An 18,536-nucleotide genomic window follows, 5' to 3' on the forward strand; every position below is an offset into this window, starting at 1 on the left:
AACCAAAGAGAACAATTTACATTGTATAAGAATTGCTATTTTGTGTTGCCAAGTATGTTATGCTAGGTAACTATTAATGGATACAGAGACAGGGCTTTCCCATGGGAGAAGCAGTCTCAGGGTCAAATGGGGTCTGTTTGGTCATTGCCCATATAGCCTGGCCCATAAGAGTCTGGGTGTGTCTGAGCACAGCCATGTGGAACCCACTATGCAGGCACAGGAAGCCAGCACTCAGGCTGGACACCCAAAGGATGCCTGCTGCAAAAGTCCACTCCACATAGCACAGCAGCCTCATCCTACAACATCATACTTCCTGTTCTGCCATGAGAAAATGGAAGTGAAACAGACCTGATTGAAAATTGGAGATCTAATAGCATTAGAATGTTTCCAAACCCTTAATAGCATACATTGGGACCAATACCATTGGTAATTTTTTGAAAATCTAATTAGCATAAGTTTGGACCAATAGCAGTGATAAATTTAAATAGATAAATAAATAAGTGCTATATAAATTCCTAGAGCAGCACACACACCAATGGAGAACACCCACTACCGGGTCCTTTCTTGCAATGAAAGAATCCTGTTTCTGTTTTTTTCTTCAATAAAGCCTAATCTTATACTTACTCATCCTGGTCCATAGATTTCTGTCTTTGAATTAATAAGAACCCTAAAAGAAGAAGAAATTCATGATAAGCTTCTGGTGTCTGGTGGAACACTGGAGGACATGGCTCACCATTAAGAACTGAAATACTTTTTGGCTTATGCAGACCCCACCTGCCAGCAGAAACAGTGGAACCTGGTTTAATTAGGGGGAACTAGTTGAGATTGAATTTGTTAAAGACGTTTATGGGAGGCTGTTATTTTGGATTATCTTTCTGTACTTGGCCCTAACAGACTAGACTAGACCAGACCAGGCCAGAATGGAGCCATTCATGCAGGCCATTCTTTAAAAAAAACAGGATAATGATTAATATATATTAAACATAATAGATATTGAATATTAATATATGTGTGTATATTATACATATATGTGTGTGTGTATGTGTGTGTATATATCAGCTTGAAGAAACCTAAAACTGAACAATTACCTTTTTTTAAAATTAAATGAAAAACAACAAAATATGTTCAGACATTGAAGAGATAGGGATATTCAACTTATTTACAAAGGTTTTAAAGCAGCAATGATGAAAATACTTCCAGACAATATTATGTACAACTTGAAACAAGAAAAGTAAGAAGTGTCAGCAAATATATAAAAGACTCAACAAAAAATTGTAGAAAATATAACCTGGCACAATGTTGCACACCTATAATCTTGGGGACATGAGTAACTGAGACAGGAAGATCACAAGTTCTTTTTCCAAAAATTAAAAATTAATTAAAAAGATGATGTAGATCAGTGACAAAACACCCCTGGGTCCAATCCCCAGTACATTAAAAGAAAAGTAGAAAATATCAAGAAAAATCAAATGGAAAATTTAGAAATGAAAATATAAAGTTGCCATAATATACTGTCCAACATCAGGATGGAAGAGTTCGAGATAAAATCAGTGAAATGGAAGACACCAAGATAGAGAAGTACTCAAATGTGCAACAGAGAGTAAAAAAGATAGAAAAAAAAAGAAAAGAGCTTTGAGACCTCTGTAGGACTAAAACAAATTGTCTATATTTGTGTGTGTGTGTGTGCATGTGTGTGAGTGTGTGTGTGTGTGATGCAAGGAAAACACTCTACCAACTGAGCTATATCCCCAGCCCAGTTATATCCCCAGCCCTTGTCTGAATCATTAGAGTCTCAAAAGGCAAGATTTATATAGGTCCCATTCAAGATGCACTCAAAGAAATAATAGAAATAATGTTTGAAAACTTTCCAAATTTTTCAAGAAACACAGCAAGTAGCTAAGCAAACCATGAGGAGCATAAAACCAAAAAATGTATGCCAAGACACATCATTACAAAAACTGTGTACATATGTGTGATATATGTGTGTGTGCATTTGCACAAAGAAAACATCCTAAAAGAAATAAGAGGGAAATTAGACTCTTCCTATCAGGGAAAATCAATTTGAATGACAGATTTCATAACAGAAAATATGAAATCCAGAAGAGGCACATTATCTTTCAAGCACTGAAATGAAAGATCTGTCAACAAGAACTTACATCCTACAAAAATACACTTCAGCAACAAAGGGGGATCCAATTTTCAGATGAAGGAAGCAAGAATAGATTGATATTAAGTGTACTTTTAATTAAGTTCAAGGAATGGCTAAAGGCAGTTCTCTTAACAGGATACATAATAGGATAAACCTGGAGACACAGAGAAGGAAAATGTAAAGAAAACAACAAGCAAAAATATGGGTAAAAACAATGGGCTTGTTACTTCTGTTGATTTTCTAATTAATATTTCATTTTTGATGAAAAATATGGCACTGGCTGTGTTGTTCTGATGTATGTAGGAAAAATATTTAATATTGTTTCTATGTCCTTTTAAAATTAGAGCATTATAATTTAATGTGGTAAGTTGAAGAAATGCAGAAAGAGGTAGGTGTTATGAGTTCAAAGAAACTTTAAAATGTTGACTCTAACATTAAATTTTGATTCATAATGCAATACTAAGAATAATCACTAATATATATGTGTATAAAAAGAGCAACTGAAAAATATAGACAAATTAAAATGAAAGTACAAAGTGTCCAAAATGGAAGCAGAAAAAGGCAATCAGATACACAAAAAGCAGAAATAATAAAGAGGAAAATGATAAAATGTAGATTTAAGCCTTAAGTTGTAAATAACCTCATCAAATATTATCACTATGACAATTGATAGAAACTGATAGAATACTTTTAATTGACCCAATTACTTGTTGTCTATAAAAACCAGTTATCAAATCAGATATAGATATTTATAGTCTATAAAGAAAATAGATGGAAGATACATATAATGCAAATCCACAAATAAAAGGAATAGTTCCACAAATATCAGAAAATGTATAATTGAAACAAAGAAATTTTCAAGGTAGCATGATGTGTTTTATATAATAACAACTGGTTCAATCTGGCAAGAAGATATTTCACTATCAACTACACATGAACAAAAAAAAATCACAGAAAGTATATTAAAGCTCATAGAACTGAAAGGAGAAATAGAAGAATTCCCAGGCATATTGAAAGACATCACTTTTCTCTCAAACACTGATAAAAAAAATAGAAAGTTAGTAATAATATAGAATAACTCAATATCATAAATAAACATTAAGATAAAATATATATTTGTAGAATACTTCATTCAGCAAAGAGCAGAAAATATATCTTCTTCAGTTACTCAAAGAACACGTACCAAGATAAGTCATATACAGCACCATAAAACAAATCTCAACAAATTTAAAACAACTGAAAGCATATAGATTGTATTCTCCAACCACAATGAAATTAGACTTTAGAAGTCAATAAAGGTAAGACAAGAAGGAATTCTCCAAACATTTGAAATTAAATAACAGATTTCTCAATAATCCATTGGTCAAAGGAAAAAATCCCAAAGGAAATTTAAAATATATTGAGCTGAATGAAAATGAAAATACAGCATATCAAAATGTGTGGGTGACAACTAAAGAACTGTTGATGTGGATATTTTTAGTTCTGAATACATTTATTAGAAAAGAGGGTAAGTCTCAGATTAGCAATATAAGTTCATATCTCAATAACCTAGAAAAATAGAGCAAAATAAACACAAAACAAATAGAAGGAGGGAAGTAATAAGAAGAGGAATCAATGAGAGACAAAAATAATAGAGAAAAAATCAATGCAACAAACACCTGATTCTTTGAAAAGATCAATGAAATTAAAATGTCTAATAAAACTGATGAAAGAGCTTCAAGTTATCAATATTGTGGATAAAAAAGAGGATATCACTATAATCACTTTAGATATTAAAAATTAGGGCAATTGTTCTTGTAATACAAAATTGCTCAAAATACTTTTTTTGAGCCCATATTGTTTCACTGGAGAATTCAACTAAGTGTTGGAAAATGGAATTAACAGCAATTCTATACAATTATTTTAATATAATAGAAAAGAAAGTAATACTTCCTGAATTCATTTTTGTCTTCTTTTTTGGTACCAGGGATTATCCCAGATCCACATTCCCAGCCATTTTGGGGCCTTACTAAATTGCTGATGCTGACTATGAACTTGCAATCCACTTGCCTCAGCCTCTCTAGTCACTGGGATTACAGGGGTGGGACATCATGATCAGCCTAAATTCATTTCTTTTCTTTTTTTTTTTTAAGGGTAGATGGACACAATACTTTTATTTTATTTGTTTATTCTTATGTGGTGCTGAGGATAGAACCTAGTACCTCATATGTGCTAGGCAAGGACTCTACCACTGAGCCACAACCCCAGCCCCTAAATTCATTTCTTGAAACTAGTCTCATGATGACCATAACACTGAAATCTACATGCAGCAAGAGAAAACTACATGCTAATATCTGTCATGGATACAGACAAAAAATCCTTTAAAAATTAAAAGCACTATATGAAAAATCCTTAAAAAATTTAGCACTATATGAAAAGGAAAGGGAGAGCAGTAGAATAGAGGAAAGGGAGCAGGGGTTTGTAGGTGTTTTTTTGAGGGGGGGGTTTGTTTTTGTTTGGTTTGGTTGTTTTTTTGTTTTTGTTTTTGTTCTTGTTTTTAGAACTGGATATCCAACTCAGGGTTTCCAGCATATGAGTTATGTGCTTTATAACTGAGCTACATCCCTGACCCCAAGTTATGTTGCTAAATTCTGTGCATCTCTGTAATAAATTGTAAAACATCCCACCATTATATATAACTATAATGCACCAATAAAAATGTGGAGAAAAAAATTCAACATTATATTAAGATCAGCATTATTATAAGAAGAATTATACAAATAATTAGGGCTTGTTTCAGGTATTAAACTATGATTTGATATTCAAAAATTAATTGATGAAATCTATTGTACTAAGAGCCTAAAGAATATATATCACATAATTTTAACAATGAATGCAAAAAAATTATTTGATACAATTTACTGTTGACTCATAGAAATTGTCATAAAACAATAGGAATGGAGGAAAATATCATTCTCAAGTTGATAAAAACCTTGACAGAAAACCTGAAGTTTAAACTATATTCAGTGGCAAAGACTGTTTTTCACCTGAAATCAGGAAGAAAGCAATGCTGTGCACTGTCATGACCCTTACTCAACATAGTTCTTGAAGTTTCAGCGAGTACAATAATACAAGTAGATAAAATGAAATACATACAAATTTCAAAGTAAGAAACAATATGGCATCTATTTTAAAATGTCATAATTATCCACAAAAAATTGCCCCCAAAAAACTTAAAAAGAAACCTTTTAGAACTCATTTATTTTTGCATCTAACAACTTAAGAAGATACAAGACAAACATCCCAAAAACAATGATCATAGAAATACTATAATTTAAAAATATAATACAATATATAATAGCTACACTAGAAAAAGGATAAAACAATTTCAAAATTTAGTTTCAAGAACAATACAACTGTACAGGTAACAGAGAATTAAACAACATATGTATGAGCCTTTGTAGAGAAAAATGTTTAATATTTTTTATTGTTGAACCCTAGCTAATTCTGTTAAAGAGTTTCACAAGAAAACATAAAGTGTTTAAGAATAGCTAAGACTACTCTTGGTAAAGAAAATTAACATATACAGTCTTGTCTATTGGGTATAAAAATGATTTTAATGGTATAACAATTACGATAGTGTAGTATTGACCCAAAGGATTGTAATTGGTCAGTGTGGCAGAGTAAAGAACCCAGAAATAGACATATACATGTGGTATATGAGAGAAATCGTGTTACTGAGAAGTGGGAAATAATGGGCTTCTAAAAATTAGCCTAGCAAAATTAAGCATGAATGTAAAGAAAACAGCAATTCTATTTGGAATGTAAACCTGAGGTTGAAGGTAAATAACAAACAAAATGTTTTAAGGGACAACACAAAGTATATTTTGTCCCTTTAGTATAAGGAAATATTTGTCAATAAATACATTTAATAGGTTATAATAAAAAGAAAAATTAAAAAAATATCAATTTTGTTAAGACTAAGATAGGTGATTTATCAAATAATACCATAGGAAGTTAGAAAACAAACATTTTCAGTGAGAAGGTATTTGAAACACATTATGATTGACAAAGAATCTATGTCTAAATAATGTAAAGACATCCAAGAAGGGCTAATCTGTAATAAAAGAACAAAGATATCAGATTCTCTACAATGAGATATCATTTTATACCCAGTATATTGACAATGAAGTGTGATTATGCCAAATTTAACAGAATCTCTGAACAAGGCATCTTTTTCAGTAGACAGGTTTTCTGAGGAGATACCATTAGCTCGGTGTGGGTAGAGGGTGGAGCACTTATCTGAATGCAAAGAAGTAAGACTGAAGAACAGCAGTTTGGTCCAAAATTTGCATGCTCATGAATCCCATTAGATTGTATCCAAGTGCAATTAACAGTAGCTCAACTAAGTTAAGAAAAAAGTGTCATGTCAGATATATGCTTTATGGAGGCAATAGGAGGTAACTAAAAGGACAAATGGGAAAAGAGCAAGAGGAGGCAACTGTGAACATCATACAAAAATGGAGAAAATAATTGTTAGTATAAAAGCAATATTTCTTTAAATTTAAAGCCTTGGAATAATTATAAGTATTTTATAACTAATTATAAAATGATATCATTATGTAACAGAAATGTAATGAAAATCCCTGAAGCAGTTTTTAATCATAATCTTGTTTTCTGAAAATAAATTATTGAATTAGAGCCATGTTACTAATTTAAGAATTTTTAATTAATGACTTATGGCCTAAAGGATTTTTTATACTAGTATAAAATAAACCAATTGTGTAATTAGTAAGAATTTAATGATTCAAGTGATAATTTTCCAAATTATTTCATTTTATAGGTTTTCTAAGCCATTATGCTTTACATTAATTTTTTACCTTATTTTGAAATTATGAACCATCTGCTTTTAACTATGAATCATTATAAAATAAACCAACCCTCCAGATAGACCTTATGAATATGAAAATAATATATAAATTGACTCTTTTTGTTTTCATTAATTATAAAATTTGGTAGAGTTATGTTCTATATTTAATTTTAATCTGCTTTTACATGTTATAACCATCTCTTTTAATTATAAGGTTTTTGTAATGTATTAGAGTCTGTATGAATAAGGCAAAAAACGCAAACTAAGAAGGACTTTATCTTCATAAGTTGATTTTTAAAATTTTACCATGTTAAACATTTCACTCATTTTGGTTTAGTCCTTATGCCTTCTTGTTGGATAGTTGCAAGATAACTGTTTTTTTTTAGATAAATCGCATTTTCACTGGGCATGGATAAGGCTAAGGAGGAACAAAGGGCACTCCTGATGCAATTCTTGTCTTCTTGTATCAGTAGACTCCAGAAAACAGACTGATGGAGTTTTCAAATACAGATGAAGATGAGAGGAGTTTTTCATAGAAATTGGCTCATGTAGTTACCAAGGCTAAGAAGTCCCATAATTCTGCCACCAGCAAGATGGAAAACAAAGAAAGCCTGTGTCATAATTCAGTCCAAGAACAAAGGATTGAGAGGACCTGAGGAGAGGTTAGAGGAAATGGGATAAATGCAGATCTGGGTCTGGATGCCAAAGAATCACTAGCCAATTTCCAATACTATGGGCAACAGAAGATGCAGGTCTCAGGTCTAGCAAACAGAACAAATTTGCTCCTCCTCAACATTTTTGTTTTGTTTACTATACAAACTGTATAATTCACAAACACACTGGGGAGAGCCATCTCATTACAAGTTCACTACTTCAAATATTGATCTCCTCCAGAAACATCCTCACTGATATATCAAGAGATAATGTTTTAACACATATCTGGACATCTCTTAACTCAGTCAAGTTAGCACATAAAATTAAGTTTCAAACTTCATTAGGAAGTAAAATATTTTCTAAAATACCTGAACCATAATTTATGTGTCTTTGGGAAGTACTTATTTCTATACATATTCGAAGAACAAAATATAGGACTACCATGATTGCCTCAGGCAATTCATAACTTGTTCTTCAGAACTACTCACTTTGTTTCTCTGGAAAAATAAGGGGTTTTGAGAGCATAGAATAATATCATTTTGATTAAAAAGATGAATATGTCATAGAAATGATATTGACTTATGGAAAGGAAAGAGAATAATATTTGCTGATAGCCTCTCTCTGTCAATTATGATCTTATAAGATTTTTATAGGTTAGAGGAAAGGAAGAATGTCAATCTGATATTTAAAAAATAATATTCCTGCTATATTTTTGTTTACTTGTCTTTAGATGTTAACATCTTTAATATCTTTTAATGTTTAAATGTCAATTAAACATTTGTTAGTTGTTTTAGAGTATATAGATATTTGAAGAATATGAATGTAGATACATAAAAAGTATACAAAAATAAAAAATATACAAAATATGTACAAGAAAATGTACATAGAAAAAATGCACATCTGTTGGTGGACTAGAGCATTGAAGATCTAAATTTTAGTACAAACAAATACAGTTCTATAATGAAAAATAATATTTGAAAATACTAGTGTGAACTTAGATGAAACATGCAGTATTGAAAGCTTTTTTGTGTGACATACTTATTTCCTTTCTGCTCCTGAGGTTCAGAGAGAGTTTATTCTCTTTCATTCAACTCATTTAAAAGTACACTATATTCAAAGGTCTATAGCTATCCCTTTTATATTCTATCCTCCTTTCTTTACACTATTCTGATACATTTTATTTTATTTCTAAGATTACTCTGTTCTATTTGCCTGTACATCTCTATTACCATATGTACGCACTTTCCTTATTAAAAACCTCTGAACAATGTCTAAATTTGTCATACATGCACAGTTGTTGTATGTGTGTTTTATCATTTATGGACATGATATAAAATGAGTCCTATTATTTTCTTCCTGTTTCATTCTCAAAACTTTTGAGGTCCATCTTTCTTCTTTTACATGTTTCTAAGTTGTTGCTCCTTACCTCTCACTATTCCACTTGTCATATTTTACTTGGGCATTTTCCATGTATAATTTGTCCTGAAACCTGTGTTACTTTTTGTTGTAAAGAAAGCACAGGTTATTTTAATGGACAATACTCATGAGTGAGATTAGTTTGTATATCAAACAGTATATGTGGATAGACCACTGTAGGGGAGGTTCAGATTTAATACTTGAAGATCAATATTAGTAAAAGCTTGGAAGGGTGTATAGACAATATAAGAAAGACTGCTGCTTGCTCTCATTCCTTCCTGCTTCCATGAAATCAAAAAGGTAACAATCTGAAGGGAAGTACCTCCAACATTCATGGGAAGAATGGTCACCCACAAGAAAAACAAACAAACAAAAATAAAAAATCCCTCAGATTTGCTAAGACCCAATACCATTGCCTGTTGCCATCTTAGTGTCCATCTGCCTTCAAAACCACATGGGACTTTCTGTTGCAAGATAGAGAATGGCAATACAATTTGCAAAATGTATTTCCATACTTCCTTCTGATACAGAGAAAAATGCACAAATAGTGGACATTATAGTTTCTAAAACATTGTCTAGCAAATCAGACTTTGGTATAGAGAATGGAGGTATATCCTGGCTTATTGAATCGTACAAATGGTTTGTCATTATATACACTTATCATATTTTTTCCTAAAATCCATCTCCTTTTGTTACTACTATTAACTGAAAATGATACATATTTCTACCATTAATTGTAGAGATCTTACAATTACTTTTGACCTTGATTTATTTTCTAATAAAGTAGGTTATCTCTTCATTCCTTTGTTAGCCTTTCAGGCATATGCTTCTGTTAACTGCTCATTAATATCCCTTGACCTCCCTGTACTTTCTTAATTACTTAATTTAGATGGTTTTTAGCATTTTCCAGTATTCATCTCTTTGTCATTTAGTGGCATAAATATCTTCACCCAGTCACAATTTACTCAACATGAATTAACTTGTATTGAATAGAAATAATTTTTAATTGGGGGACAATAATTTCAATATGTTTATAAAAATATTTTATAGCCTTTGATAAAGAATTATCCACATTTTCTTCCATGAGCTTGTTACAGCTATGTTTACCTGTAAGAAGCTTTCATTAATGTGTGACTTAATACTATAAATTTGAATAAAACACAAATAAAAGTTGACTCCCTTATTTTTTCCAATAATAATATGATTATTTTATGTAATTTGATTTTTGAATGCCATTTATAGTATGAGGGTAAATTTTTATTGTTTCCTGAAAGTTTTAATCTTTGTTTACAAATTTACTTAGTTTAACCTTTTTGATTTTCTACTATATTAATGGGATTACCAAGATTTGGGTTTCATCCTATGTATGTCTGTTATATTTTGCTGATTGATATATCTGCTTATTCATCTAGAAGTGGATCTTCAGAAGTATATGTGTCTTAGAACTGAGGGTTATTTATAGAATTCTACATGTTCCTTTCTTTGTTATTTATTGAAAAGGGAAATATCTATACAACTTCTTTTTATTTTAATCCAGGTGCATACAGTGGTTGCATTTCTGTAACCTCAGATACTCTGAAAGTTTAGGCAGAAAGATTATGAATTGGAATCCAGCAGGGGAACATAGCTAGATTCTATATTCACAAAACAAAAACAACTCAAATACAGTGTCACACACCTGTAATTCCAGCAACTCCAGAGGCTGAGGAAAGAGAATCTCAAGTTTGAGGACAGCTTGGGCAACTTAGCAGAAGACCCTGTATCAAAATAAAAATAACAAATGGCTAGGGATGTACTCAGTGTTAAAGCATCTGTAGGTTCAATCCTCAATATTAAAAAAAAAAAGGTGCTTGGAAAACTGGATACCATATGCAAATGAATGAACCTAGATTCCTATCTTATCATGCACAAAAGTCAAATCAAAGTGGATCAGATTTAGAAAATTTTATAACTGCCAGAAAAATATGTAGGTTGAACACTCCAACATATTGTTGCAGGTCTGAATTACTTAACAAGGCCTCTAAAGCTCAAGAAATAAAACCAATAATCAATAGGTGGGATAGCATTAAATTAAAACATCTTCTGCACAGCAAATGAGAAATATTAAGAAAGCAAAGAAGAGTCCTGCAGAATGGAAGAAAAATTTTGCTAGTTACTCCTATGACAGGGAATTAATATCCAGGATGTGTAAAGAAATAAAAAAAAAACTTAATACCAAAAAAACACATAACCCAATTAATAAGTAAGCAAAAGATCTAAACAAGTAATTTCTCAGAAGAAATAACCAACTGTCAATAAATATATGAAAAATATTCAATATCTCTGGCAATTAGAAAAATTCAAATAAAAACTACAATGAGATTTTTATCTCACTCTAATTACAATGGCAATCCCCAAGACTACAAGTAGTAAATGCTGATGAGGATGTAGAGGAAAGGTATACTCATACATTGTTGGTGAGACTGCAAATTAGTACATTCACTCTGCAAAGCAGTATGGAAATTCTTAAAACAATAGGAATGGAGCCACCCTGTGATCCAGCTCTTCCTCTTTTTGGTATTTATCCAAAAGAACTAACATCATCATATTATACTGATATAGCACATTAGTGTTATAGCAGTGCAATTCATAGCGGTCAAGCTGTGGAACCACCCCACGTGCCAATCAACAAATCAATGGAATAAGAAAATGTGATATATGTACACAATGGAGTTTTAATCAATCATGAAAAAGAATGAAACTCTGGCACTTGCAGGTAAGTGGATGGAAATAGAGAACATGGTTTTAAGTGAAACAGCCAGACTCTGAAAATCAAGAGTCAAATATTTTCTCTCAAATGCAAAAGCCAGGAAAAAGTAAGTGGGGGGAAAAGACGATGTGTGTTGGATCTCATGAGGATTGAGGAAACATCAGTGGAATAGAGTAAGGAAGTTGAGTGGAAAGGAGAAGGGACAGGAAAGTAGAGGAAATGTGGAATGAATTTGACAAAATTATTTTATGTATGAGTATAAATAAGTCAGAGTGAAATTCACTTTGATGTACACTTATAAAGCAATAATTTCAATAAATGAGTGAATAAAAAAAAATAAAAGGAAGACCAGCACAGTGAAGGATGTGGAATAGGGAGAGGGAGGAGGGGAAGGAAAGAGGCAGCACTGAGAATGAGATGGAGCAAATTAACCCCTGTGCATGTTGGATGATGACACTGTGAACCCAACTATTAGTGAAATAATAATATATCAATAAAATAATTGTTAAATAAGAATTTTAGAAGAGTTTTAAATTCAGCAAACATAAAATAAGAAAAAAGTTTCAATAAAATATCAATGAGTGAATAAAATACAAAGAAAAACTGAGATGAAACCTTAGAGTAGTTTTGATTTGCCTTTATCTAATTGCTAGAGATATTGAATGTTTTTTCACATATTTGTTGATTGATTCTATATCATCTTCTGAGAAATATCTATTTAGTTGCTTGGCCCATTTATTGACTGTTTTTTTGTTGTTGTTTGTTTGTTTGGTGCCAAGATTTCATCTCACTCCAGTCAGAATAGCAGCTATTAAGAATACAAACGACAATAAGTGTTGGTGAGGATGTGGAGGGAAGAGACACATACATTGCTGGTGGGACTGCAGCCCAAATTGGTGCAGCCAATATGGAAAGCAGTATGGAGATTCCTTGGAAACTAGGAACGGAACCACCATTTGACCCAGCTATCCCACTCCTCCACCTATGCCCAAAGGACTTAAAAACAGCATACTACAGGGACACAGCCATATCAATGTTTATAGCATCACAATTCACAATAGCTAATCTGTGGAGCCAACCTAGATCCTATGAGTTTATGAATGGATGAAGAAAATGTGGTATATAGATACAATGGAATACTATTCAGCATTAAAAGAGAATAAAATCATGTCATTTGCAGGTAAATGGATGGAGTTGGAGAATATAATGCTAAGTGAATTGAGCCAATCCCCAAAACCCAAAGGTTGAATGTTTTCTCTGATATTAGGATGCTAATTTATAATGGGGGTTGCAGGGTCCAGGGCAGGGGGAGGTACTAAGGGAGGATTAGATAAAGCAAAAGAGAGGGAGGAGAAGGGAGGGGGCATGGGAGTAGGAAAGACAGTGGCATGAGATGGACATCATTACCCTAACTACATGTATGAAGACACAAATGGTGAGACTCTACTTTGTGTACAACCAGAGATATGAAAAACTGTGTTCTGTATCTGTAATATGAATTGAAATGCATTTTGCTGTATTATAAAACAAATTAGAATAAAAAGCCCGCACAGTGTCAGCAAGAAAAAATACAAATAAAAACAAATTAACTTTTTTTGCTGCAAGAGATTAACTTTCTGATGGAGGCATGAGCTAAAAGTACTCTTGCACTAAGTGGAAATAAATTGAGATGCCATGTTCTACCTTGGTAGTGCCATCAGAACCCCTCTGTATTCCACACACTTTCATAAACACCACATCTTGGGACTGGATGAGCCTCTTAGCTTTTCTTTCTTTCTTTTTAAATAGTACTTGCATTTTTTTTCTTGTACATTAATAATCTTTCAAAATAAGAATGAATCCAAAGTAAAAATATTCCTATAAAAAAAAAGAATTGAAGCCATTGCCATGTATTGTTCCAGGAAGAGAACTCAAGGTAAAGTATCTTCATGTGTTTCTCATTTTGGAACAAAAATTTTTAAGTATTGATGGACTTTTATCTCCACCCCTCCCACTAGAAAATATTTTCCCCTGCCTGCTCAGTTCTTTGCTACTCTATTATTGGTTATGGGTGTGAAGTGGAACAGGTAGAGTTGAGGATTCTATAATGAGTCTCATGATAAGGGCAGAGTTGTGATAGGAGAAAGAAGAAAATAATGGAAAGATAAAAAAAGGAGAAAGCAAAAACAAATAGGATCATATGTGGTTTTTGGTTGAAAATACAGTGGACTGAATTCAAGGGAACCTAAGCACTGAGCCACATCTTCAGCCCTATTTTATATATATATTTAGAGACAGGTTCTCACAGAGTTGCTTAGCATCTTGCTTTTGCTGAGGCTGACTTTGAACTTGTGATCCTTCTGTCTCAGCCTCCTGGGCCACTGAGATTACAGGCATGTGCCACTGATCCCAGCTGAAATGCCACTTTGACAGCTACTTTGGGGCTTAAGAAATATTGAGCACTTGTGAACAAAGGCAAGAAGAAAGAACTAGAAAAAACCTAGATATTAAAAATGTCCCTGTCTCAAGAGGAGATTTGCTACTATAATGCTTTACAGAATCTTACACACATAAACTGTATTTCAATTTGCTAAGCAACTCTGGTGATTATTTAATTATAACTATACTTAAGACTTGGTTGAGAGTAGCTCAAATATGTGTAGGTTCATTTGATTCATTTTACCCTTTAGAATAAAAATATCTAGAAAGTAAATGTTCTATTATGCCCTATTCCCTTGGCTTATTAAGATGTGCGTGCCTGTGTTTATGTTTTACTTTAGAATACATGCAGTTTTACTGATAATGTCCCTACTGATCATTCTATGTTATGTGCTGAAGTACATTTTGAGTAAGTCATGGAAAAGGACTTTTGAAAATGATAGCTCAAAAAGATTGCCACCAGAGCTTTATAATCCTATAGCTTATCCAAATGCTTCCTCTACCATGAACATATATTAGCTACTTAAATGGAGGTAAGTGACAAATTAAATCTAGATATGCAAATATGTATGGAGAAAGGAATATCTTTCAAGCCTTATAGTCCAATTAGCTAAAATATTATATTTTATGAAATGTATACTCTCCAAATTAGTGGTTTCTAGAAGGTTATCCTGGGAATCTGGTATTCTATTGATTTTTTTCAGAGGGTTAAAGAACTTAAATATTATTCACAACAAAGCTAAGATTTTACTTAGATTTTTTTTGCTTTCTGTTCTCTTATGAATGTAGAGTGGAGTTTTTCAGTGTCTACTTCCCATTAGTCATCAACAAGTGCAGTGGTATATACAAGAAATCATTCATACTCTTTAAGGCAAATAACCACAAAACAATGTTATTCTTTTCATTATGTTTGTTATAAAAGTAAAGTTATTTTATTACTAAAATATGTTTCTGCTAGCATACAATGGTTCATTATTTCTTTTTATAGTAATTAATAAATAACTAGTAGTTTTTTTGGTTTTAATTTCTTATATGGTCAATATTGATAACACAATCAATAAAATATCTTTGAAAATATTAATATATTTTTTAAGTGCAAACGTGTCTGGATTCTATAAAATTTGAGATCCTTAGTGTTAAAATCTGTTAGAATAAGCTTATTTTCAGAATATAAAATCTATTCATTATTTATTTATTTATTTGGGGGTTCCATATATATCATTACTATAGAACTAAAAATGGGAGAATTGGGAATTGTGGTTCAATGGGAGTGCTTGTGTAGCACATGGGAAATTATGGGTTAGATTCCCCAACTGCAATAAATAAATAAATAAATAAAAGAATGAAGAATGATCCTCAGAGCAAGATGGCAACTGAGTAAGATCCGCTCTGTATTGTCACACCAAGTTGAACAGATATTCAGGCACCAGACACCTTTCACAAAAGCTTAAGAGGTCAGGTGAGAAACCATAATTCCTGCTTTCAGTTTGCCCAACAAAATGAAGATTATTTAAGAGGGCAGGAATGAAAGAGTTGTTCAAACTTCAAGCAGCCTAGGTGAAAGGAACGCCTCCTTGTTGGGAAGAAAGAGAGAATTAAATCAAAGCCTTCACTTGAATCCCAGTCTGAGGTCCCCTCCCATGATGAAAACCAGTGCTGGGAAAAGCCACCTACCTCCTAGAGACCAGGTCAAAACCCTAAGCATCTGGAATTGCTTCAGACCAGAGAGATAATGGCCTCAGCCACCCCTCCGTCAACTTCATGCCTCAGAACCAGAGCCATGGCAGGGGCGGGGGACAGGGAGAACAGGCACAAAAACTAGCACAGGCCTTTGTCTTGATGTCTAATGACAGGCTTGCCATGATGAAATCTATCCCTGGTATAAACTGGTTCATAGACAGAACCTGTAGACTAGTGTCAGCATTAGCCAAGCAATTAAAATACGGGCAACAGATCTAAACAGGCCTTTCTCAGAAGAAGATATACAAATTGCCAACAAGGACATCAACAAAACGTGCAACATCACTGATCATCAGGATAATGCAAATCAAAACTACAGTGAGATATTACTTTACCCCAGTACAAATGGCTGTCATCAAAGTATAAAGATAAGGGTTGACAAAAAACGGTTGGTGCAAGGGAGTTCCTTGTGCAATGTTGGTGGGAATGTTAATTAGTACAACCATTATGAAAAACAGTATGGCAGTCCCCAAGAACATTAAAAGTAGAACTACCACATAATTCAACAATCCTACACTGAGTGTGTATCCAAAGGAGATGAAATCGATAAGCATGACAGACATCAACACTCACATTTTCATCGCAACACTATTCACACTAGCCAAGATATGGAACAAACTAAGTCCATCCACTAGTGAATGGATAGAGAAAGTACATTACATATACATAATGGAATGCTATTCAGACATAAAAAGAAGGAAATCTTGTCATTCACAGGAAGGTGTATGAAACCATAGATCATTATGTTAGGTGAAATAAGCTAAAACCCAAAAGACAAGTACAGCATGATTTCACAAATATGTGGCATCTAAAATGTTGATCTCTGTTTAGTTCCTCAGCCCATTTATTGGTTGGGTTATTTGTTTTGTTTTGTTTTTGGTGTTAAGATTTTTGAGTTTTGATATATCCTCGAGATAGTGCTCTGAGATGCATGTGGAAGATTCTTCTCCCCTTCTGTAACCCAATCATTAAATGGGATAAGGAAATGAACTGACACTTCACAGAAGAAGAAAACTTATTAATCAATGAATATATGAAAAACTGTTCGACATCTCCAACAATTATAGAAATACAAGTCAAAATTACCCTAAGATTTTATCTCAGTCAAAATGGCAATTATCAAGAATACAAGCAGTAATAAGTTTTGACGAAGATGTGTAGAAAAAGGTAGACATATACATTGCTGGTGGAACTGCAAATTGGAGCAGCCACTCTGGAGATCAGCATGGAGGTTCCTCAGAAAACTTGGAATGGAACCACTGTTTGACCCAGTTATCCCCTTCCTTGGTTTATACCCGAGGAACTTAAAATGAGCATGTTACAGTGACACAGCCACATCAATGTTTACAGTAGCTCAATTCACAATAGCTAAAATATGGAACCAATGTATATGTCCTGCAATGATGAATAGATAAAGAAAATGTGGTATAATATGTGTAATATTACTCAGCCTTAAAGAAGAGTGAAATTATGGCATTGACAGGTAAATAGATGGAGCTGGAGAATATCATGCTAAGTAAATAAGCCAAACCCCCAACCCAAAGGCCAAAGGTTTTCTCTGATAACCAGATGCTGATCCATAATGGAGGGGGTGGGTTAGTGAAGAATGAAGGAAGTTTGGTTTGGGCAGAGGGGAGTGAGCAGAGGGAGTGAATATGGGGGTGGGAAGGATGGTGGAATGAGACAGACATTATTACCCTGTATACATGTATGATTGCATGACCTGCGTGACTCTGCATCATGTGCAGCTAGAGAAATGAGAAGTTGTGCTCCATTTGTGTACAAGGTGTCAAAATACATTCTACTGTCATGCACAACTAATTAGAACAAATTTAAAAATAAATAAAATTCCAAAAAATAAAAATGAATTAATAAAAACTTGATCTAATAGAAGCTGATCATAGAATTGTGGTTACCAGAGGTCTGGCAAAGTGGGTGGGAAAGGTTGGAAGATCAATGGTCACTAAATTATCCTTAGAAATGAGATAATTCAAGGTGCTGTTACATGGTAGCATGACAATATATAACAACAGTATATATTTCAATATGTAGAAGGGTTTTGAATTTTCACCAAAATGACATGGTAAAGGGTTGAAGTGATAAATGTTTAACCAAGACATTACATAATATATACACATATCAAAATGTTACATTGTACTCCATTAATGTATACAATTTTATTTTTTATGTATCAATTAAGAATAAATTTAAAATTTTAAAAACAGAAGATTGGTGATTATGAAAGAAGAAGGATAAATGGAAGAAAATTAAGAAATTAATTTTAATTTCTTAAAATTAAAACTGAAATTGAAAAGATTGTGTCGTTTCTCTATTTTTCACTTAATTTGTCAATCAGCATCTCTTACATAGGGATAATAGAAAAATCGAAGTCAGAGCAGAAGTCCACTAATCTATTATCAAAATCAAATTCATGTGAAACTCAGTTGGAAATATGAAGTGTGAAAAGTAGAATTTAAGAAATTTCAACTTTAAAAAGTAAAAATTAATACTAAATTTCTCATACTTCATTTTGCTACTCCTAAAGGCAAGGACTTTATTTC

The 18,536-nt window shown here is 32.7% G+C and overlaps 1 long non-coding RNA gene across 1 annotated transcript in view; it reads right to left on the reverse strand.

Moving 5' to 3' along the window:
* Positions 1–18,536, reverse strand: part of LOC120889682 (uncharacterized) — a 52,601-nt gene that overhangs the window by 21,199 nt on the left and 12,866 nt on the right. Inside the window, exon 2 of the long non-coding RNA XR_005733711.2 lies at positions 10,747–10,825. This is a non-coding gene — a long non-coding RNA (uncharacterized LOC120889682). The remainder of the gene's footprint in view (positions 1–10,746; positions 10,826–18,536) is intronic.

Source organism: Ictidomys tridecemlineatus, chromosome 4, assembly GCF_052094955.1.
Source record: "Ictidomys tridecemlineatus isolate mIctTri1 chromosome 4, mIctTri1.hap1, whole genome shotgun sequence".
Classification (NCBI taxonomy): Eukaryota; Metazoa; Chordata; class Mammalia; order Rodentia; family Sciuridae; genus Ictidomys; species Ictidomys tridecemlineatus.